Source organism: Amyelois transitella, chromosome 21 (genome assembly GCF_032362555.1).
Source record: "Amyelois transitella isolate CPQ chromosome 21, ilAmyTran1.1, whole genome shotgun sequence".
Classification (NCBI taxonomy): Eukaryota; Metazoa; Arthropoda; class Insecta; order Lepidoptera; family Pyralidae; genus Amyelois; species Amyelois transitella.
The window spans coordinates 294,162-319,561 of record NC_083524.1 but is presented as its reverse complement, the minus strand read 5'-3'; the positions used below and the strand labels follow the sequence as shown (position 1 = coordinate 319,561).

The 25,400-nt window shown below is 35.0% G+C and overlaps 1 protein-coding gene across 3 annotated transcripts in view; it reads left to right on the top strand.

Moving 5' to 3' along the window:
- LOC106139144 (prothoracicostatic peptides-like) overlaps positions 1-25,400 on the top strand; it is a 66,021-nt gene that overhangs the window by 498 nt on the left and 40,123 nt on the right. The window lies entirely within an intron of this gene.

The following is a 25,400-nucleotide window of genomic DNA, read 5'->3' as shown; positions in this document are numbered from 1 at the left end:
GTAATGAGGCCCTTTTGACTTCATTCAAACTGGCATAAATGTTTCATTATGAGTATTTGAATAGTAACAAATATTTGGCATTACATATAATGTAGGTACATTATTACTCGTATTTTTAAAATCAATAGAAGGGCGTTAAATTGGATTTTGGAAATAGGGGGAAACTTGAAATGTATATTTACTACGTAATAGGATGCAGTGTGGTTCCCTGCACCAATACAAAAAAAAGGACCACTCCATCTCGTTCCCATGGATATTGTAAAAGGTGACTAAGGGATAGGCTCACAAACTTGGGATTCTTTTTTAGGCGATGGGTTAGCAACCTGTCGCTTTATGAATCTCAATTATATCATTAAGCTGAACGTGGCCATTCAGACTTTTCAAGCCTGTTGGCTCTGTCTACTCCGCAAGGGATATAGACGTGACCATATGTATGTAATAGGATGAGTTTCACGTAACTTCACAATTCGGACCGACAGTCCCTATTGTGAAGTTATCGGGCCACAGGTTTAATTTATCGTTTTAATAATTCTTACAACGCGAAATACGCTTTAGTATGCATTGAAGTAGTAAGTCCTTTATTACTTTTACGGCCTTTACCTCTTGACGATTGCATAAGATGTAATGAAATAGTGTAAAAGATCATCTATAAAAATACGTTAAACATAAAACAAAAACTATAAAAAATCAAATCGCATATATTCGTGCAAATATGGACATTTTTAATTTACATTATTGTACATAATGTATTTTTTCCGAAGAATTAAAATCCTTCCTTTTGTTACATGTATAAATTGGTATCCTTAAGTAATTTATGTTTCTAAAATCATACAACTCGATTGTTTTAGCAGTTTGTGGAAGTACATCTTCATTTCCAGTTTCCCAAATATCATTGTATTGTGTATCTGTCCGTACGTATGTGACGTATGGACAGACGGATGCGACGGACATTATTTCGAAAACGTAAAAAGTTATTTTTACGTTTACGAAATCATGAAACACTGTCCGTCGCGTCTAGCAAGAGTCCATAGTGGTGAGGATGAAACCGGGACTAAAGCCAGGAGGAAGATAATATGTTATCTAAACACACAATCCAAAGAGCTGGGTCTAGGAACTTGAAATCGGGAATTTAGGTTCCTTTATAATGTCATTGATCAAGAGACGATTTACCAAATATCCCACGGAAACGGCAATTAACATGTATTTTTGTACGCGAGTGAAGCTGCCGGCGGAAAACATTTTCACTGATAAATTAAAAAACTAATACACAAACCGGTTTAGAAATTCCCATAGACTTGCTCAGAACTAAGGCTTTTGTTAAATACATTTGGTAATGTTGGCCGCTGAGAAGTCTTAACGAACGAACGATTTCTGTGTCACACTCTCTTCACAAACATAATGAGATGTTTTCCGTTCGAGAGGCTATTAATATCGCAAATCCGCTTCGAGTTTTAAAAGAACCATTTGTTACGTCGAATGACGATTCTTAGAAAAGATTTGAAGATCCTTGAAACGATTCGGGAATTTTCCCCTCGTCTTTTTTTTTAAAGAAGCTGTTGTGTTTAATTTGTGGTGGTTTATTAATAATACATGTTGTTGATACCTTAACTTAATTAGGCATACATAATTAAATCAAGCGTATCTTTAACTGACAAGATTGCGCGAAAAGATTGATAATTGTGAGTGAAACAAGAAAAGTTTCCCTTCGCAGAAAGCAGCGTATTTTTTCATAGTTTGAAGTTTAAATTGTATTTATACAGGCATAGTAAAAACCAGAATAAGAATTCATCATCCCCTGGCCGAGATTCGAACCCGGGATCTCCGGAGTCACAGACAAGCGCACTACCACTGCACCACATAAACCATCTTTCCAAGACTTTTAGCTCTGTCTAACCCGTAAAAAATTAAGACAAGACATAATAATTATACACAAACATGTAAACATAAATGATATTTCAAATTAATTCCCTCAAATGTAGAACATATTTCGCGCCCCGCTACACAATGTCTACGAGATCTCGTAGCACGCTACGCCGTAGCAAGCTACACAATTTGCTACGAATCTTGTTTGTTTCATCATAAAACATGGATAGTATAGAAAAATTGTAATTTATTATTCTACTAAATTGTTCCTAAATTCTACTATTTTTTTGGAGATTTTCTTTATGAATTTCAATGCTAAGTGCCGGTTGCCGGCATCAATAAAAAAAACCACTTAATATCTTGCCCGTAGAAATCGTTAAAGGCAACAAAGGGATAGGCGTATAAACTTGAGATTCCTTTTGCTGCTATGTTTTTAATACATGATTGTGAATTTTCTGTAATTTATTGTGGTGCAATAAAGAGTTATTATATTGTATGTATTCCTCTTGTAGGCGATGGGCAACATGTCACTATTTATTTCCCGGAGGGGTAGGCAGAGACTACATCTTGCCACGATCTCTGCATACTTCTTTCGCTTCATCGACATTCATAACTTTCTTCACGCAAGCTCGGCGGTTTCGGGTACTCTTGACCTGACTTTAATAATTTACCCTCTTAATTTGTATCTCAATTTCATCAGTAGTTTTTGCGTGCAAGAGTAACAAACATCCATACTGACATACTCACAAACTTTCGCATTTATAATATTAGTAGGATTTTTCAACATCTTGTTTGCGTCATTGAAGTTTAAATACATAATTATTATACGTCTGTACAGTAAATAGTTTGTGATTTAGTGGCATTACATATAAATGTGTGTTATTTTGAATAAACTATATATACATACTTTGATGCGGTTATATCAATATTTAGATTTGACAAATTAGTTTTAATATTACTATGTTTAATATATAATATGTATGTATGCGTAAAATATAGTGTCCTACGTTATGTTAACTTTTGAGTTATGATCAAATGTTTATCGTTGGCAAATATTAATCAAATGTTGCATTAATTGCTTGATTACAAAAGTCAGTCAAAGGAGAGGCTTACAAACATTGGATTCTTTTTTTTGGGCGATGAGCTAGCAACCTGTCACTATTTGAATCTCAATTCCATCATGAAGCCGAATAGCTGAACGAGGCCTATCAGTCTTTTCCAGACCGTTGGCTCTGTCTACCCCTAAAACGATATAGACGTGACTATATGTTTGTTTGTATAATTATATATTGCAATGTAACTCTACTGTGAGTAAGATTCTCCTGAAAAGGTAGCTGATTTCAGCCTGACTTACTCAACCCAGGATCATGTCAAAATGTGCATCCCGGGAGGAAAGATGTGACTGGGATTTTCAAATGAGTTTATGTGAAGTCGGGGCGGGTCACTAGTGAAAATAATTGGAAGTTACGTGCCATAATGCCCATTAGACCCTAAGGGATTGTTCTTAATAAGGTTCACGGTGCTGTCAGTCGTACGAACCCATTCCCTTGATATGACTTTACGATACGTCGAGAGAAATATATATTTCTTGAAATTTTTTAATGATTGTCATCATATTGACGGTCTCTGTGGCGCAGCGGCAGTACGCTTGTCTATCACAGTTGGTCTCGGCTTCGATTCCCGGCCAGGGCATGATGAGAAACTAACTTTCTCTGATTGTTAGTCGCCATTTACGACATCCATGATATAAATATGGATGGCCACATTCGACTGAATGGCTAAACGAAGGATGTACTAAAATGTAATTACGAAATGAGTCGCTTTATACAAACAACATAGTTTGAAGTGCCCCTAAATTCGGAGACATAATCTTAGGCATGTATATTCTGTAATGAGTCCCGACAAGCATGGATTACATTCCGTTTAAAAGTTCCATTCCCTAATTAAGACAGATTACACAATTAATACAGCTTACAGCTTAAATAGGCTTCGGAAAGGGTTATTGAGCGATTTTACTTAAAGATGTGTCGTTAAAGAGTTTCTGATGAAAAATCTTCCGTGCCGTGTGGTCGTTTAGTACTACATACATAATATGGTCATGTCTATATCCCTTGCGGGGTAGACAGAGCTAACAGTCTTGAAAAGACTGAATGGCCACGTTCAGCTATTTGGCTTAATGATAGAATTGAGATTCAAATAGTAACAGGTTGCTAACTCATCGCCTAAAAAAGAATCCCAAGTTTGGAAGCCTATCTCTTAGTCGCCTTTTACGACATCCATGGGAAAGAGATGGAGAGGTCCTATTCTTTTTTGTATTGGTGCCGGGAACCACACGGCACTAAACATTTTATCTATCCATCTATCTATTACAGGGCACTGAGATAGGGGTTTACTAAGAAATCTGTAACTAAAAAGTACTGAAAAGGTCAACTTTTTAATGAGAAAGCTATTTATGTTGATTGTCCTATTGCTGGTAAAGAAATAATAAATGATGTTAAAACAAGCCTTTGAAAATGTATGTACGTAGTAAACATACATATAGTCACGTCTATAGTTCTTGCGGGGTAGACATAGCCAAGAGTCTCGAAATCACTAGCAGGCCACGTTCAGCAGAATGGCTTCATGATAGAATTGAGATTCAAATATTGACAGGTTGCTAGCCCATCGCTTATAAGAAGAATCCCAAGTTTATAAGCCCTTAGTCGCCATTTACGACATGGGAAAGAGATGGAGTGATCCTATTCTTTTTTTATATTGATGCGGGTAACGAAACGACACAAAAAAAAAATAAAAATAAAATATCAAGCAACCTTTAAATTACCAAAGTCTTTAATCCTCGTCAGCTTTCGATCGTGAATAATCTGGAATTTAATACATAACGTGATCGTCTCATCTCATCATGTGAACTGCTTTGATAAGCCGGAACTGAAATACGTGCTTTATTACAAAACGGTATATTGAGTGAAGTGGCAACCTCATTTTAAAGTTAATTTATAAACTTATAATACACGTTACGTTATTTATTATATCTTGGACGTTTCGAATTATGTTACAACTAGCTTTACCCGCGACTTCGTCCGCGTGGAATAGTTATTTTAGGCATCATTGAAGCATTCAAGAATGAATAGTTTTCCCCGTTTTTTCACATTTTCCATTATTTCTTCGCACTTAATAGTTGCAGCGTAATTTTATATAGCCTAAAGCCTTCCTCGATAAATGGTCTATTTAACACAACAATAATTTTTCAATTAGAACCTGTAGTTCCTGTGATTAGCGCGTTCATACAAACAAACAAACTCTTCATTTTATAATATTAGTATAGATTATCCGTGGTCACCGAGCGACTGAACACCAGCGGGCTATTTCAATCGCTCGGTGACCAAAGATCGTTGTAACATGATTCGGAACGTCCGAGATACAATAAATTTAATTGAAATTCGCACGAAAAATGTCCACATGGAACTTTTAACAGTGATGATACGGTAGTCGTATGATGCAAAAGTGAAAACATACACATTTGTACTTTACAAGTTTATTTTATACATTAGTCGTAACAGAATTCTCCTGTAAGTTGGGCGGTACATTGGGCTCCATCCACATTGCAAACAGCCTCCGCAATCGTACGGAATAAAAACCCTCTTTTAATAGAATATACATACTTACATACATATGGTCACGTCTATATCCTTTGCGAGGTTGACAGAGCCAACAGTCTTGAAAAGACTGAATGGCCACGTTCAGCTATTTGGCTTAATGATAGAATTGAGATTCAAATAGTGACAGGTTGCTAACCCAACGCCTAAAAAGAATACCAAGTTTGTAAGCCTTCCCCTTAGTCGCCTTTAACGACATCCATGGGATGTAGAGTTGGAGTGGTCCTATTCTTTTTTGTATTGGTGCTGGGAACCACACGGCACATTATCTATACTAATATTATAAAGCTGAAGAGTTTGTTTTGTTTGTTTGTTTGTTTGTTTAAACGCGCTAATCTTAGAAACTACTGAACCGATTTGAATAATTCTATTTATATAAAGGCTATAGGCTACATTTTATCCCGGATTTCCTACGGGAAACGTCAACAATGCAAGTGAAAGTTGAATGAGTCGGCCATCTGCGAGCTTTCCACGCGAACGCTGCGCAAACCAACAAAGATATAGTAAAACAATGTACTAAAGATGTGAAGTACTCATTATTTGCCACAAAAAAGTCCGCGAGAGCATATATCTATCTCTTAAGGTTTACTTACAATAACCACTTTTATGATCATTTTTTAAGATTATTTTTTCATTATAAACATAAGTTATTTTGAAACCAATTTTCTTTAATTCAGTATTAATCCTTATCCAAATAAATATGTTTATTACTTTCGGCTTTTCATGTAGACTAAAATTGCCATTTACAGTATATAAATCAGACGAATAGGTTTTGAGATATAGTCGTTATAAGCAATTTGCAGCGAAACATTTAATACGGCGAACCAGCGTTCTTTCTAAGACGCGTGACCGCCTCACCCCGCATAGATAGGTATCATTCTACTTATAAACAATTAGCAGCTATAATTGATAAAGCCGAGGAGGATGTTTGGAAAATAAATATGATGCCCAAAATAACTATTCCACGCGGACGAAGTCGCGGGCACAGCTAGTACAATATATTGACAGATTTTACACGTTCACATGTTATACATCGATTCCACACGAGGAAGAATCGATTAAGTAATATTTAAATAGCATTTCCTTATTTTTTTGTCAAAAGGTTTTCAGAAAAAACCCACTTCAGCGTATGCTTCATTATAACTATTAACAGGCAGACACGCCTATTTCCCACATTCCCACAGGGGTAGGCAGTGTGGCATTATAGTACAACGCAGTTACATAAATATAATCTCGTCTATATCCCTTAGGGAGTAGACAGAGCCAACAGTCTTGAAAAGATAGGCTACGTTCAGCTATCTGGTTTAATGATAGAATTGAGATACAAATAGTGACAGGTTGCTAGCCCATCGCCTAATAGGAGAATCCCAAGTTTAGAAGCCAATCCCTTAGTCGCCTTATACGACATCCATGGGAACGAAATGGAGTGGTCCTTTTCTTATTTATTGGTGCCGGGAACCGCACGGCACAATAAAAGCGAAAACTCATAAATTATAACCTAAAATCTCATTTCATTTTGGGTGTACGCTGACAAACGTATCTTCGTGACAGCTCAGTAATATCTGTCAATAATCATACATGCTGTGTTGTCGATAATGTAGCATTTAAACAATGGCCGTGTTTGATATATATATTATATACCTATGATACTCTACTATATTAATTTATCAGCTTTGTTTCGGGAGCGATAACTTATTTATTAACATACATACATATAGTCACGTCTATATCCCTTGCGGGGCAGACAGAGCCAGCAATCTTGGAAGACTGACAGGCCACGGTCAGCTGTTAGGCTTAATGATTCAAATACTGACAGGTTGCTAGCCCATCGCCTGAAAGTGGAATCACAAGTATTTAAGTCTTTCCCCAGTACATATAACTAGACCTTAAATGTAGGACAGACAGTTAAATAAATAGATTTGCGAACAATAACCCGTATTTATGAGAAATTAGGCAATGAACAATAAAACAGCTGCTCAAGACAACCGCAAACAATGAATCCCATAGAATTCACAATAATTTGACGCTATAGAAGTGGTAAATACTGGTATAACATGTCTTTGCAACTGACGGTTCTTATTTTTACTCCTTGCGTAAGTGAAGTAAGTCTACGAATCGGGTTTTAGATTTAGGCAATTTTTAGAGGCTCGAAAAATTATGTCTGATTTTAATAATCACCAAACATGTGCTCGATTCAGAATATCCCCCTAAAAAGACAAAATATTTAGTTTTTCATTTAGTTTAAGAAAAAGGTTTACAAACTTGGGATTCCTCTTGTAAGCGATGAGCTAGCAACCTGTCACTATTTGAATCTCAATTCCATCATAAAGCTATAGATCTGGACGTAGCCTTTCAGTCTTTTTTATAATTACTATACCATAAACATAATCGGCACTGTTCGGTCTACTATATTGTCTACTGTTTTTGAAATACTATCTGTATTTTTGACAGTTTTTGCCACAAAAAATGCAAAAAAAAGTAGTTTTTTGGCCCTACCTACCCCGCAAAGAGGAATAGAATAGACGTGATTATGTATGTTTGTCACTCTGGAAAGGAAATTTCATGTAGGCCGAGCCACGGGCGCACGCTAGTCGATTTATTATTATTCAGATTTCTATAGCCGATGCGCATTGTACGGTAGATGGCGCTAGCTTAACGCAAATTACCGCAAAATGAAACGATACAGATTCAGAACTTGCGCAAATTGGACGCGATTACTGTGGCAGCTACGTAGGTATTATTTTAAATTTCTTTATCAATTTAATCAGATTAATATTTGTAATTTTAGTCAATTGACCTTTTACGCAATGAAATAACAGGGAAGGTATTGTAAAAGTTATATCTGACAATTGGAAAGATACAGTCTCTGTCTACGCGTCACTTTAAAAAAATGTACTTGTAATTGCTTGTCGTCTTTATATACTTTATGGATTTCAATAACATACATAAATACATATACATATAGTCTCGTCTATATCCCTTGCAGGGTATACAGAGCCAACAGTCTTGAAAAGCCTGTAAGGCCGCGTTCAGCTGTATAGCTCAATGATAAAATTGAGATTCAAAATGGTGGCATGTTAATATCCCACTACCTGAAAGGAGAATCCCAAGTTTATAAGCTTTTTCCTTAATTTACTTTTACAATTTGCACGGGAAGAGAAACAGCAGAAAGACATAAATAACTTTGAAACACACAGGTCACTGTATAAAACTAGTGTAGACAGTTCGTAGACCGCCGTAGCACTCGTAGAGCCGCTACGAAGTGCTACGGAACACGACATTGCACTATACTGCGTAGGCGCTTCGTCATGATCTGTGCTCTTAAGAGGATGTACTGTTAAACTTTACATAACATTATAAGGATTGTATGTGACGAAATGTCTAGAATTTTCTTGGGTTATTTGGGTTTAAGAAGAAATAAAAGGAGCGTGGGTTCGTCATCTCCATGTTCATATAAGATTCCGATTTTTGTGTGCTTTATTGCAGTATGTTAAGATCTGTTTTAGAATTGTATACTCGTACATCTGTAAAATTGCGTATTTAGTGAGGATGTCTTTTTGTGTGATTTTGTTCTCATCTGTTGTTTAACTTAAAAAATATAACTAACCCTAACATAGACAAACATACCAGCATACAAAAACAATTAAACAAAAGGAACTACTTCAATAATTTATAATTTTGACATAATACCACATATCTACAGACATATATCACATCTTTCGACAGGAAAATTATGACTTTGTCAACACAATTTTCTTTGTCGTTTAAAGATACTCGTAACATTGTTTTATATTCCTGTTCTTAAACACCCTGATAAATAATTATCTGAAAAATATTGGCTTAGCGGAAACCGATAATGATTTAATGCCATTTTTTGAAAATAAATTAATACGTGTTTGAAAATAATTAGCTCCTGGTGTTTCCTCTTAAAATTTGAAATTTATGTTCTCTAATGTAATTTCGTAGCCGTGCTACGACGGCTGGACGTGTCGGAGCAATTTCGTAGCGGAGTGCTACGATTTTCGTAGACTTGACATTCTATTTCATTCATATTATTCTCATTATATATATTATAAGCGATTTTATTAAAAAAAATAATAATTGTTTTAATTTACTAGTGCTCGTTTTGCTTCTTTTGAAGAAATTTTATTTAATTTGTAAAGCGTCGACAACGAATCGTTTAAAAACAATGAAAACTGGATAAAATCCATTGCATTTTATTTTTCTTGTTTAGAAATACGGCTTGAATATAAAATGAACGAAATAAATATTTACTGTTTTATAAGAAGAAAGACTTAATATAGACAAAGGGATACTTTACTTTGTGTTGATTTTAATAGAGCAAAGACCTATTAAAATCAAAGTATATGATGTTATTTTATTTAAAGTAAGAGGTGAGTACTTTCCTCTACCATAAAATATCAAAAAATTAGCAGTAACGCCATACCAATTGATTAATTTCTATATAATCGATACATTAGATATTTCTGTGAGTCATTCAAAGAAATGAATCGTTTCTATGAAACTAAGCTGCTATTACCGACCCCTGCTGTAGACGGAATAATAAATATTCCAGTCTCGCCCCATTCCCAACTCGACATTAAATTATAAACATTTCATTACATTTTTTTTTAATGGATACAAATTTTTGTTCTCATGTTTGTTTAATTTTGCAATGGTGCGTTTAATAATAATAAAAATAAACGGTGATAAGTAAAATAGTAAATTTAATGCTCAAATGAAAGGTGCATATAATATAAAGCCGTACCAATTAATATAGCGTACAATTATATTCGAAATTAGGTTCATAAATAAATAAAACTATAAAATTAGTTACTTCGAATGTATGACACATGCCTTGAAAATGTGACACAAATGCACTTTTTAATGATACTTAATAATTTCACGTGTGTGCCGTGTGGTTCGCTGAATTTGTGTTATCTGTCCCGTATATCTTTATTTATTTCCTGGGTTGTGCCGTGTGGTTCCCAGCACCAATACAAAAAACAATAGGACCACTCCATCTCTTTCCCATGGATGTCGTAAAAGGCGACTAAAGAGTAGACTTATAAACTTGGGATTCTTCTATTAGGCGATGGTCACTATTTGAATCTCAATTCCATTATAAAGCCATACAGCTGTACGTGGCCTTTCGGTCTTGTCAAGACTATTGGCCCTGTCTACCCTGCAAGGCGTTATAATACGTTATCAAGACATACATACTCAAAATCTCGCCGCTTTCTCTGAGGGGTAAGCAGAGCATCTTTCCACAATACTCTTACTGTAGTGAAAAAGGAACGTAGTGAGACGGGATACCCACCGTTCCTCCACCGGTCGCCTGACCGAGACGGTCCGGCGAACCAATATGTCTGCCATGTCAACACGCCCCGGCATGTTATATTAATTTCCAAATCCCTACTTCAAAGACGCCTTCAGCCCAATATCGGATATTTGAAGAAAGATCGATGAGTAATAACTTGTTGTATCATTGTTTGAGAAATGTAACTTATTTCCGGTTAATTTTATTATTAATCGCAGTTAATGTTAGCGTGCCGTGTGGTTTCCGGCACTTTGGAATAGAACCACTCCAAATCTTTCCCATGGATGTCGTAAAAGGAGACTAGGGATAAGCTTATAAATTTGGGATTCCTCTTGTAGGCGATGGGCTAGCAACCTGTCACTATTTGAAGCTGAATTCTATCATAAAGCCAAATAGCTGAACGTGGCCTATCAGTGTTTTCAAGACTGTCGGCTCTGTCTACCCCTTAAGGCATATAAACGCGACCGTATATATTTATGTTTTATTAAAAGGTTTTAAAAACAAATTACGAAAGAAATTTACAATACATACTCGTATATACCACTAAAGTATCTAAATATATCCGTGGTATACACTCTATCCCTCGGGAGACGGCCGATTGAATGGAAGGAGGTCGTGGTCTGCGCTCCGATGGAGCGTAGCGCACTCCTGAGCGCAGTAAGTACGGTTCTATAGCATCTTATACTGAATGTGCAATGTGAAAATGAAAACACCAATATTTCGCGTTTACAGACCGTTTTTATCTTAGGTATATATAAAATTCTCGTGTCATATACATACATATACATATGGTCACGTCTATATCCCTTGCGGGGTAGACGGAACCAGTATTCTTGAAAAGACTGAATGGCCACGTTCAGCTATTTGGCTTAACGATAGAATTGAGTTTCAAATAGAGACAGGTTGCTAGCCCATCGCCTAAAAAAGAAATCCCAAGTTTGTAAGCCTATCCCTTAGTCGCCTTTTACGACATCCATGGGAAAGAGATGGAGTGGTCCTATTCTTTTTTTGTATTGGTGCCGGGAATCACACGGCACTTCTCGTGTCACAATGTTTGTTTTCTCGTACTCCTCCGAAACGTCTTGACCGTTCCTCATGTAATTTTGTGAGCATATTGAGTAAGTCTGAGAATAGGCCAACATCTATTTTTCATACCCCTTAGTGATAAGGGTTGTCCACCCTTAACCGCGATGGGCTAGCAACCTGTCACTATTTGAATCTCAATTCTGTCATCCATCGCCTAAAAGAAGAATCCCAAGTTTATAAGCCTACCCGTCAGTCGCCTTTTACGACATCCATGAGAGAGAGATGGAGTGGTCCTATTCTTTTTCTATTGATGCCGGGAACCACACAACACCTAAAAACACAACTCTCCATTTATATCAGTGGTGTAAAAATATGGCTTCTCGGCCGTAAAATATTCATTTAATCTTGATAGTTGATTCAGTTTCTCGCCTCCACCGGATTCCCTCGCTAATGAGAGAACATCCGTCTAGCCACGGTAAACTCGCGATTTTTAACATCACATTTATTTTTCACTATACATCGAGTGTTTTGTTAGCTGTGTGTTTAAAAATGCCGTAGTAGAGAAGCAATGGAAGTGTGCCAATGGAAATGTTAGGTGTTAGTCTGTTTTTGTGGGGGGAACTCGAATGATAACAGACACGGGCTATTAAAATTTATATTTCTTAAATCAAATGGAGAAATAAGTTTGGCGCTTTTTTTAAAGTTTCGCGTCAAAGTCGTTAATGAAAAATTATTCAATTTGAATGGTGTGATGAGAATTAAGCATTTTTATTGAAAGTCACTTGTGAGAAGAAGAATATATTCCATTTTGTAACATTTGTAACACTAGCCCGGGACTTCGTTCTCTGCGTTCTCATCATATTGCGACATCGGGTGTTCTAACAACCATATAAAAATGACTACATATGTACACATAATCACGTCTATATCCGTGACGGGGTAGACAAAGCCAACAGCCTCATGTCATAGCTTATTGATGGAATTGAAATTCAAATAGTGACAGGTTGCTAGCCCATGGCCAAAAAGAAGAATCCCAAGTTAAAAGCCTATCCTAGCCTGCGTTCCTATTGCTAGCTCTTAATTATAAAGTATAACCTAGTTGTTGTAGTCTAAATATAACTATAGAGTAGGTACTTGTCAAAAATCAATATCTTATCCCTTAGTCGCTTTCATGGGCAAAATATGGAGTGGTTCTATTCTAATGTGCCGAAAACCGCACGGCGCAATGATGGATTAATACAAAAATGCGAATAAATATGGCTCCTATAACGGACTATGCAATGATATCTAAAACTAATTGATTAGACATATCCCCTGATCAGTCATAATGAACCAGGAAGATATCGGGAGCATTCCCCATTGATAAGGCCTTTTTGTTGTTACATTGGAGGATTAAACACATCCCCATCACAGACAGACAGACAGACGATTTATCTATGTTATTGATGGCTAATCGTGATGGGACGTTGTTATGGTATTTGCATTGTACTGTAGTAAAATTAGGTCGTCGTCATCATTAAGCCGTGCAGTAATATGTGATCTTTTAGTTTTGATTATGTGTCTACCCCGTAAGGATTTAGGATGTGTATGTGTTATTAGAGTTTTGATTTTATAGTATATAGTATAGTATACTCGTACGTATAATTCAAATTAAAATTTAAAAAAAAATATTAATTCATACACATATATATCTATAATTCAAATTCAAATTCAATTTTTTTTCATTCTTATGGGACATTTCACATCTACTTAATAATTGTCATATCTTTACGATTACGTCTATATCCCTTTCGGGGTAGACAGTATTGAAAAGACGAATAAGCCACGGTCAGATATAGCTAATGAAGTTTGAAGTACCTATGTACTCATAGGTAATTTTTTTTAAACTTCCCCTCCGAGAAAGAGGCATTATTGTAGATGTATACATATATTTGAAATTTTTCTACTTGTTAATGGTAAGGAGGTTTATGTCTGTCTAACAGATTTCTTATGATACCCTAATGGAAAATCTTTTAATTATCCTTAACCGTAAAGGATTTGGGAGATACCAATATCCGAAACTTTTACATCATAAAAAATACAAGTTACATATAATCATTAAGCACAATGAACATCAAAAAGCAAATTAAATCTCAACAAAAGTCAATCCCAATACTGTTAGTGTATAAAGGGAAAAAATTAACAGGGTGATTCCGCGCGCACATTATAATGTTTACGCGGCTATCAAAATATCAATTCACATAATAATATATGAATCTCAATACTATTATTTTGTAAAAACGAAAAAATTAGAACAGGGTGATTCCGCGCGCACGTTACAATGTTTACGCGGCCATCGGAATAATCAATTCACAATAAAAATAACCTAACTACCGAATTTCCATACAAATTGTACGCCAGATGGCGCGAGCGTGTCCCGCCAAATATTGAGAGGGAATTTTAACACGTGGTAAGCGGACACGTCGGGGAATTAATTTGAATGAAATTAGTGTGTTTTACTAGAAATTGGTGTAAAAAGCGATTTTTAATTTAAATTTATAATTTGTTAAGAATATAAGGTATAGATAAGATATTTTTATTTTTGTATAGTTATATTATGGTGACGTAAATCACACGTAAGTATCAATCAACGTATAATGTATGTTGATTTATTACAAATATTAATAAAGTTTCAGTAACGAAAAGCAAAGTGAAAATTTCAGCTTTCTAGCTATCACGGTTTCTGGGATGACAAGCGAACGGACGGCAGACAGACAGACAGCAGAGGTTTATTTAATAGGGTCCAGTTTTTATCTTTTAGGCACAGAACCCTAAAAGCTATAACAGAAACCTACCCTAAAAACTTCTTATTACAAAACCCATTTTAAAAGCTTTATACCAGTAACGTTTCCAAATATTTGAATCATATTTATTTTAAGCGTTATAACGATCTCGATTTCAAATGGAAACCCCTTATCCCTTAAATTAGCATAATAATAACTACATTTAAAGTGTAAAGTGTGCTGGTAGAACTAATCAGCTGGTCTAAGCCCGGGGTAGACTGGGTATACAGTGTTTAATTTGCCACTAAATGGGGCATGGGCGCTGTTTGCTCGCACGAATTAAATTAAAACTCGATCACATGTTCACGTTGGGCGAGCGACACTATCGAAGGTTCCCTATTGTTATATCTGGATTTCAAACTCCTGTAACGTTGATAAGGGTTATGACTTATCTTCCCTTTAATTCACAGAGCGAAAAGAAAGATAATGCCTATAGCTTGTCAATGTTACAGAATAGCCCTGTGGGTCATAGGTAAACCTTAGGAGTTGAGGAATCTACAGAAGTGGCGTTTGATAGAATGACTAGGTCGAGTAAGGTGACTACAGATTTAAAGATACGAAGAGGTAGCCATTAGGCAACTTTTGTTACAAATCGTTATTTAGAAAACACCTTGAATGCCCGCGTACCTATCTCACTTACTAATGACCTTTGACATAGTTCTAAAGAGTCAAGATTTTTAAAATACAATTAATATTTGATATTGCTAGGTTAATATAGTAGTCAAGTTAATGTCATGAATTATGATCAATGAACCTACATAAAAAAATAAAATTCCTTCGATCCAGCGGTTTGAGCTATGCGTTAATTATATTTCAGTCAACTGTCATACTTTAACTGATTAATTTAGTTTCCAATTGACTCGTCATTACACTCGCCGCATCAACTCGCCCAATCTGACCAAAGCACTCTCTTCTACTGCTGGTTAAGAATGGATATTTAATTTGTAGGATCAACACACCAGCGCACTCATATCGCGGGCTGATATAAACTAAACTACATCCTTCTTTAAAGTTGCTGTACTGTATTGAAAATAGCTTATCTTGTCTCGTCAGGAATAGATCAGTTTTGCTTCATTTTAAATAGATATTTCATAGATTATTTCGGAAAGTAAATCTGTAGTGAAATTTTGCTGTCATAAAGTGATTTATATTAGATTGTTCAAATCTTTGAAGTTAAACCGAACTATCTTTGAAGTTAACTATTTCATATGGATGTCGTAAAAGGCGAATAAGAATAGTCTTACAAATATATTGTTGTGTTTTGCTGTTTATAAGCCTATCACTTAGTCGCCTCTTACACATCCATGGGAAATGAGATGGAGTAGTCCTATTCTTTTTTATTGGTGCCGGGTACCACACGTCACTTATGTGCCTTGATTATGGAATAGAGCTTCAAATAGTGGCAGGTTCATAGCCCGTCGTCGCCAGAGGAGATAGTCAAGGAAAACAATGGTCGAAATATACTATTGGTTGTTCAAATTAATATAAAATTCTCCACAAGGATAGCGTAGTACTACTTACCGATTAGTGTACCTTGACAGAGTATAAAGCAGTAACTATAAAACCGTTTGAGTGAGTGTGAGCGGCTCGTAAAACATCCAGTGATAACGACAATAAAACGGTGATAACGAGAGGCAGGGTTGTGTTCAGAAGGATTTGAACGTAGTAAAAAAGGTGTGAAAAAGACACATTATAATGAGGTTGATAAAAATATATAAACTTTTCGTCATAACTAATATAACTTTTTATTATTTATTACATACACACACACATATGATTATTAAATCATCGCCAAATCGCCATTTACGACATCCATGGGGAAGATATGGAGTAGTCCTATTCTGTATTCTATTGGTGCCGGGAACCACACGGCACTCCGCTCTCATCAGCGCATGATTCCGTTAATATCTTTCCCGAGTCAGATAAATCCTCCCTTACTGCACCTATTTGTCAAATTTCAAGTCTCATGATCATGCGTTTTGGCATGTATATGTCAGACAACCAATATCCCCTTTTATATATTTAAGAGTAGAGATTATCTATCAACCCTACCCGTTCCCCGCACCCCGCCCCGCTCGTAAACGGCGACAAGAGGCGCATCCGCCGACGACAAGACGAATCCTTAAAATTTTATGGACTTTAAAGTATCATGTGTGGGGTAGTTTGGCTAGATTCACTGGTGACTTATCTATAATTGACGGCCTCTGTGGCGCAGCGGTAGTACGCTTGTCTGTGACACCGGAGGTCCCGGGTTCGAATCCTGGCCAGGGCATGATGAGAAATAAAATGGATGTTTATCTATATAAGTATTTATTATAAAATATAGTATCGTTGAGTTAATATCTCGTAACACAAGTCTCGAACTTACTTCGACGCTAACTCAATCTGTGTAATTTGTCCAAAAAATAAAAAACATAATTGACTGACTGATATCATTAGAACTTAGTATTTTATTCTTCCTTCTGCCATTAATCCAGGTTAAATCCTCAATTCTATGAAGAGAAGGTGCATCTTCTGACCGTGATTCTTGATTGGGTAAGTCGAGTTTTTCCATGACGCGGCTCCCGTCTGACCTTTACAACCTTTTGAGGAAAATATGGGTAACGTCTTATATTATTTTAATTATGCCTGCTCCCTTAGTCTCCTTATATGACATATATGAAAAAGAGATGGAATGTGACTATTCTAAAGTGCGGCGAACTAAGTATGTAAAGTCAAATTTCAGATTGGTGCATTAGTTTCTGCGTGAAGGGTTAACAAACATACTTACTTCATACATACATAAAATCACGCCTCTTTCCCGGAGAGAGACTACATCTTTCCACTTGCCACGATCTCTGCATACTTCCTTCGCTTCATCCACATTCATAACTCTCTTCATGCAAGCTCGGCGGTTTCGGGTACTCTTTCTTTTTTTTTTGGTCCCAAACTATATAAGTATGGATGAATTATTCACTAAGATTTTAAAAGAGATTGGTCGAGAAAACATGACCTTAATTAAGCGTAACGGCGAGCTGTTAATGGCTTCAAAATATAAATATTAAAGGGAAATCTTCATGCAAATTCCTTGCATAATCGCATCGCCCAAAAATGATTATCTATTCATTAACCCGCTACCAATTAAGGTTCTGACGGGATGCGGGAGGAATAAGAGGATTTCCAATACATATATAATTGCTTTATCTTAAAATGTGTGAGAGTATTGAGAAGTTAAACGATAGGGCTAAGTTTAACTTTTTTTTAAATACCTAAATAAAAGAACCTGTTCATATTTATTTAGATCCTTTTTTATGAAAATTACAATTAAAATGTTTGTAAAAGTGAATAAGTAAAAATATTAATATTTACGGGCCAAATTACACAGAAATGGAATTCATGTTTTATTTGCTTGTAATTTTGCTTTTATTAAAGTTGATTATGTACTGCGTATAAATTTATAAATGTTATAAAAAAACAACGTTGTCTATGAAAATAAAAATGTCAAAACAACTAAAAAATATACCAAGAGAGCCATAAACACTTCGAACGCCGAAAAATAACGCAATCTCGTGAATATCAATTGCAATTTTTAAACGAGGTTCTAAAGTGTAATTTTTAATTTTCGAGCCGCGCGGCCCCAGGGGCGCGCCGTACACTGCGCGGGAAAGAATCCTTTCAGCGTTCGAGTTTAAATTTATAGGTTGTATTATTGTTCAGGCGGAATATGCTGTAATTTTTAGTTTAATGAAAATTAAAACAACAAATGCGCCGCCCGAGGTCGGCGACTATTTTGCGACTTTAATTATTTTCTCAAAACATAAGTAAGAATAATTAAATATATTTCATTTCGAATTCGTAGTTCGCCACAGAAAAGGCAAATTAAATGAAGACAAATAATTATATACGTACATATTCTGTTATAAACTAAAGAATGTTAAAAAAGTATTTCTGCACACTGACACCACCATCAGCTGATCGACTTACGTCATGTTTTTTGCGTTTCAGTCTTAGATCTAGAATTAACAATATCTGCAGGATCTGAACAAAAAAATATACTGTGCAATCTTTATTTTTTTCATGATGATTAATCGATGAATTTGTTTGTGATTCTACATTATTTTTTATTGTCGTTTTCCTTTAAAAGTGATGTTCTATTAACGATATAAGTGTGAAATTTGACATTTAAAAAAAAATTATTATGGCTATGAACTATGAATGCAATGCCTGATTAAAAATGCACTGGCATTAAAGAAAAAGTTTAAAAATAAATTGAACGATACAAATACTCCTTAAGAGGTTCGGAACTTGAAAAAAAAGCTCAGAACTTCAAAGTTTCCGTTCGCTTTGTAAGCTCTACTTTGAATGTAATACTTTTGCTGTGGTGCTTACTTTTTACAATTAAATTGCTATGATGAAATTCCTAAAAGCTTCTAAAAGAAACAGTTTTTCCTAGGAAAAGTTTATACTGAAGAACTTATTTGCTTGTTTGAAAATAACTAGGTAGAATTTTTGGAACAAAGGTTAAAAATTGTGATAAATTCATCATCACTATTATTTATCGTCACTATAACTACATATTATTATAGTTAATTATGTATGTTCTCTGTCCGTATGTATGCGCTAATCTATGAAATATAAGGACGGATTTAATTCGTATATGAAATGTTAGAACAAGTATTTTCTGTGGAAGATTTTTATATATAAATATCTACTACTCGCACGAAGCCAAGCTAGTTTAGAATAAAATAAATATGACAAAAAATTAAGCCAAAAGCGTGTGATTTCCTACACGTTGGAATAGGACGATACCATGTCTTTCCCATGTAGGTAAAGGTGACTAAAGGAAAAACACTTGTGCAACTTTTACCATAAGCTACTAGAGATAGGTAGACAAGATATACCAGGGATTCACTCCAGGAGGAAAAAGAGTAATAAATACTTTTATGTATATGACACAATAATATCAGACAGGCTCTGTCTAGCCATCGACTGTGTGACCCAAAGATTTTAATTCTAAAATTCCAACTAATATTAAAAATATGAAGTAAGTTTTCTTGTTACCTTTTCACGCGTTATCTACTAAACGTGATGAAAAACCTTCTAAAAATTTTTTAAATTTTAGAGTGAAGAAGAACATAAGGGTACCTATCATTCCAGTAAAAAATTTATTTCCCGTGGGATTTTCTTAAAACCTGTATTTATTTGTAGGTAACGCTAATGCGCATGCGAAGCTACGAGTAAAAGCTATTAAAAATGAAATAAAAGAAGGGTCTTCTTCGTCGTTACCTTTTCCCACTTTCTACGTGGGGTCGGCACAGTATGTTAGTTTTTATAAATAAAAGAAGGGTTTATTAAACAAAAAAACTAGAAAGGGCGATTCCCACTCTCCGTAAACCTTACAGGTACATTAAAGCCTAGATCAAAGTTAAATACAACCTGTAACTATCAGTATTAGCCGTGCTCGTGACGTTCCCGGATTACCGTTCGGCCGGTATCCGGCGCGGCGGTCATCCGACACGGCCGGCGGTCGAACTGTTTATATGCATTTATATTTTGTTATTAGCTCTTATGTTGTTACGAATTGGAACTAATAAACTTTAACCGTAACTCGTAAGTTTTTTTCTTTATTTACGTGAGAATTTGGGGACTTTTCTTAGTACAAATATATTGAGCGAAATATATATAAACGTTAAGTTCTTTTTTAGACGACATCTTAAAAATTCCAATTATCTGCCAAGTCGGATTTAAAGATCACTGAATAATAAAAGTAATTTTGAAAATGCACTATTATTTTTGGATAGAAAAAAATAAAACTTGTTACTATAACTTATGTAATTGAGGCATCCCCTGGACGAAATCTCGAATAAAGATACATTATAACCGCTAAGGGTTAATAATATCCTTTTAACCCCACAAATACCTACAGAAACTTCTAAAATATAATGTCATTTTACTCGGAACCGGTTAACCAATTCAACCTTTTACAAAAAAAGAGTCAAGTTTATAAGTGATGAATTTTTTAAAAGGTCGTTCACTTGTCACAATTTATTCCTCGTTTTCTCAAACATCGTGACACAGCTGTAATTCCTATCGATCGACTGTAATTGGCTATTCCATTCACAACTTCAGACAGACAAGCTTTCATTCTTCGGTGTTTCTTTTTTTTTCTAAAAGTTATAAAATATGAATGAATGAAGACACGATTGCAAAGAACGCGGCGTAATGCGCAGATATTTCTTTAAAAAAAAAATCAAGACTGTTAGCTCTGTCTGCGAGGGATATAGATGTGACTATATGTATGTTTGTACATAGTGCCGTGTGGTTCCCGGCACCAATACAAAAAAGAATAGGACCACTCCATCTCTTTTCCATGGATGTCGTAAAAGGCGACTAAGGGATAGGCTTACAAACTTGGGATTCTTTTTCAGGCGATGGGCTAGCAACCCGTCGCTATTTGAATCTCAATTCTATCATTAAGCCAAATAGCTGAACGTGGCCATGCAGTCTTTTCAAGACTACTGGCTCTGTCTTACCCGCAAAAGATATAGACGTCACCATATGTATGTATGTATGTTTATAAGTATTATTTGAAAATTTATTAGGATTTATCTGTCATCCAAAAAATCAAGTATCCTAATTTGCCAAAAGGCCTCCCAATGGCATCTTCAATTGGACATGTGAGGAGAAATAAGTGACTGCTAAAGACAGCCGTCCCCGGCACCCACATCCGGGTGGAGGTCACAATACGGCTTCCATCGCAAATAGTTTAATCCTAATCTGATGCAGACGCAGCGGCATGCACCATTGCACATTGCACATTTTATCGATCTTTGTATAACTAGTTTTTGAACGCGGCTGCTTATTCTTACGCGTTATGAAGGAATATAAATGTATAAGGACTGTATATAATTTTAGAAAGAAAATATTTGCAAGTAAGTAAGTCGTAATTTTATGATCAAATACGAATACCAATCAAACACAATGTTCAAGCACTTGTTGAAAAATAGTTATATGAACTCTGATGAATTAAAACTGCGCTTTGATTTGAACTTAAAAACATGCACTTTAATAAAAAGTAAAACTTATGCTAAAACATCAAATCGGACTTAACTTTCTTCTTAATGGAATTCCAAGTGAACTCAAAAATTTTCTTTTTATTTTTTTGTATGTGGCCTGTTAAACGAAGTAAGGAGTTTTAACCACTTCTCATTTTAAATTATACTAAACACACAATTATGGTCAAAATGTCATGATTTTTTTTTTATTATTAATTTTCTTTTAGTACCTCAATTAATATATTACATATATATTGCGGATTCATTATTTTGAATGTCATTTTTAATAGTATTACCTCAATATACCATATCTTTCTCATGGATCTCGTGAAAGGCGAATAAGGGATAGGCTTATGAACATGGGATTCCTTTTATTTGCAATAACTAGTAACTTGTCACTATTTAAATCTCAAATCCACCATAAAGCCAGCTGATCGTGCCTCTGTCTACCACAAGGGATATAGTCGTGACTTATGTATGAACATATAAAGTAAACAAACGTTATCACATAAATATAATATGAAAGCAGTCATTTGTAGAGAGAATTCTTATTTAATTTCCTATTTGACTAACGACTTTCACTCAGTCATTCACTATTGTTTTTCTTTGAACTAATGAATGGAGCACTTTGCAAGAATAGCAATTTAGTCCAACGCTTGCAAATGTACAAATACTTAATGAGATTTTAACAGTTTTTCAGGGACCCAATGATTTTAATTGCTTTAATAAATATGACTACATAGGTCATTATAAATGTCCATGGGTATTTCTGGAATTTAAAATTTTTCTAATATTCACATGGGAGAGGTAGTTAACAGAATGATTATTTTTACGCGACCTGAACTGCAATATTATATTTAATAATATACTTACCTATTTTTTTATTCTAAACTAAGAGTTATTAATTGCAATTTCCTGATCATTACTTACAAATAATTGTAAAAGTGTGATTCAAAAATTCATTATTATGGTACATTTCAATATCACTTAATAATTGTCATATCTTTTGGTGTCACAACATTAGTTGACGTCAAATTAATTACTTAAAACTAAGTTTACTGCCGCTTCCAAAGCGTCAGTGCAGAAGAAGCGGTAACAAATTATTATGTATGGTTATTATTGTACGTTTCACTAAGAGCGATATTATGGTTTATTCAACTTTTCAAATGCAACATTTTTGTGTCCTGAAATCACCTATAACATTACAATTGCAAAATTCATTAAACGGAACGTATATTACTTGATTGTTCGAAATTTGAAATTCAAATCGCATTCCGAATGCCACTAATTGTTATAAATTCGATGTATGAGCGAAGTCATATAAACTATAATATACTTGTTGTGTGTGTATCAATAATATAAGTATAAGAACGATTTTTGATGTGAATTGAGACCAATAAAAAACGTTATGGTGATCGTGGGATTGTCAAAATATACATACATACATAAAATCACGCCTCTTTCCCGGAGGAGTAGGCAGAGACTACCTCTTTCCACTTGCCACGATCCCTGCATACTTCCTTTGCTTCATCCACATTCATAACTCTCTTCATGCAAGCTCGGCGGTTTCGGGTACTTTTGACCTGACCCTTTACCAGGACGTCCTTAATTTGATCAAGATATGTTCGTCTAGGTCCCACCCCGACCTTTCCCTCCACACTCTCCATGTATATCTGCTTAGTCAACCTGTTTTCATTCATCCTCTCCATATGACCGAACCATCTCAACATACCCTTTTCTATTCCTGTAACTACATCTTCTTCAAAATATTACATGCGGTAACACATCCATCAGCGTTTACCACGTCTAAAGTCTTTTAATTTTCTAAAATCTATGGTGTATACAAAATGTGACGCAACGCGAAAGTTAGGAAGTGAAAAATCGAAAACATAATTTTCATAACAAAGTCCATAAAGAACCGAGACGACGGTAATTTAAATTCCAAATTATTCGAAGCGATTCGAGCGTTTGAAATTAACGGTAAATTACCAAAATGCGAGGGAAAAACATGGTCGGTTTTTAACTTTTTTTTTTGGTTGAGTGGCTTGAGTGCGTCGTGTTTTGCGGCGAGGCGAGACGAGACGACGACGAAACGAGGGCGGGACGAGGCCTAATGAGCCGGTAATGAGGCCGCCTCAAGATGTTTTTACGAGCGATAAAACGCAGCCAGTGCAGCCCGCTGCAGCGTAAATACTGCCATGTTAACATTGTGAACAAGTTAATGGGATGATCAAGGCGTGATATACCGTTTTAATTTTTCCGGTTTTTATTTAAAAAGCTATGAAAGTGCGAGAGGAATGAATAATTGAGAATTTTATTAAGATTTTGTAGCGATAAGGTGTTGATACTGATCCTCTTATCGTTTTTTTATATATTATTGTGGAAAAATTAATGAAGCGAAGTATGCATGGATTGTGGCAAGTGAAAAAACGTAGTCTCTGCCTACCACTCCTATAAAATTTTCTAAAATTTCACTGTTTTGTAAACCAAATGTAGACTAGACTATAGAATGCTGTACAACAGCCACTACTGAAATAAAATAGTTGCGTGCAACGATTGACAGACAGGGCTAAATTAAATATAGTATATATGTATAATCTGATTAGATTTGATATGATTTGAAATATATATTCTTTATATATGTATATATATATATATATGATCTTGCTTTGTCCACTAAACTCAGATTTTCTTCAATTATTTTAAAACTCCAAGGTGGTGTTCAAGCACAGCTTAAAAAAAATATATAAAAACAAAGTATAAAAACATTACCTTCATTTATCAATTCCAATTTCATTATTTAAATGCTTAAACTGTAAATTTACATGTGTAGGATTGCAAAAAAAATTATTTAAAAAAGTAATGATAGCACATACTCGTAACTCGAATGCCAGAGCATGATGAGAAACGGATTTTTCTTTTTTTGAAAGGAACTTTCCCTTATTGGCCTGGGTATAAGTATTTATATGGATGTTTATCTATATAAGTACAAATATGGAATCGTTGGGTTATTATCTCGTAACACAAGTCTCGAACTAACTTTGAGGCTAACTCAATCTGTGTCATTTAACTAATACATGTATATAGTCACATATATAATCACCTTGTGTTTCAAACATTAATATTACAGATTACCTAAAAAACAGATTTTTTATTTAAAAGTCTAGCGACAGCATTTTCGACTAACCGAGTGATTCTTCTATACTTATTTTATTTCGTGTGAAGGCGACGCCAAAACTATTCAGACAAGTTTATAGCTCCCTGATTTATGTGTGAAAAGCAATTAAATTACTTGTATCTAGAGAGAGAAAAACTACATTGTATTTGTTACCAATTTTATACGACGTCTTGATATACAAAAAATACATAGTCAGGCACTTGAAATCTCTTTTGAATTATGTTAAGTGTAAAAAATTATTTCGTATTTTCTAATATAAGTATGTACCTAGTGCTCAAGTAGCATTGTATTACGTTTTTTTTTTAATACGCCTTCTGACTATCAGAATAGAATAGAATTTATTTATTTTCGAAATTGGATACAAGGTATCACCAGTAGGAAGGTTTTTTGAAGTTAACCGACTTCAAAAAAGGAGGATATCAATAAGAGTAGGTTCTTTTAACAAAAGGTCTTTACACATTTAAAACTATCGTCTTCTGATGGGTTTCAATAGGGATCGAAAAC